Raw genomic sequence first — 394 nt, forward strand, 5'->3', positions numbered from 1 at the left:
CACTCAAATGTACGTGTTTCTTCCTCTTCTTCACCGTTTATCATGTAAATACTAATACTAGTTTCCCCTACAGTTTAAGAGCGAAACAGAAGCAAGATAGAAACAAGAAACAAATGGATAATAAAACACTTCTCTATCCAAATTCATTATTCCTTTCGTTTTCTTATCCTTAATTATTCAGTACAAAGCCTTGTTTGCTCTTTTTTGATAATATAAGCTAGAAAGCTAAGAATTAACAAACTGGGACCGAATTAATAGCCCTTTTTCTAGATCATATAATGTTGATTTTACGTCGTAAATAAAGCTGCTGTTTCGTTTTTCGTAACAAGCGAAATTTCACAACACTCATTATTCTCATCAGCTCATTTCAGCCCCTTAGATACCAAAGCAATTT

At 32.7% G+C, this 394-nt stretch overlaps 1 long non-coding RNA gene across 1 annotated transcript in view; it reads left to right on the top strand.

The window, feature by feature from the left end:
- The window catches only part of LOC119586904, a 3885-nt gene extending 3736 nt beyond the window's left edge, over nt 1-149 (top strand). Inside the window, exon 4 of the long non-coding RNA XR_005229973.1 lies at nt 74-149. This is a non-coding gene — a long non-coding RNA (uncharacterized LOC119586904). The remainder of the gene's footprint in view (nt 1-73) is intronic.
- The last annotated feature ends 245 nt before the right edge of the window (nt 150-394 follow it).

The sequence above is a fragment of the Penaeus monodon genome, chromosome 22 (assembly GCF_015228065.2).
Source record: "Penaeus monodon isolate SGIC_2016 chromosome 22, NSTDA_Pmon_1, whole genome shotgun sequence".
Lineage (NCBI taxonomy): Eukaryota > Metazoa > Arthropoda > Malacostraca > Decapoda > Penaeidae > Penaeus > Penaeus monodon.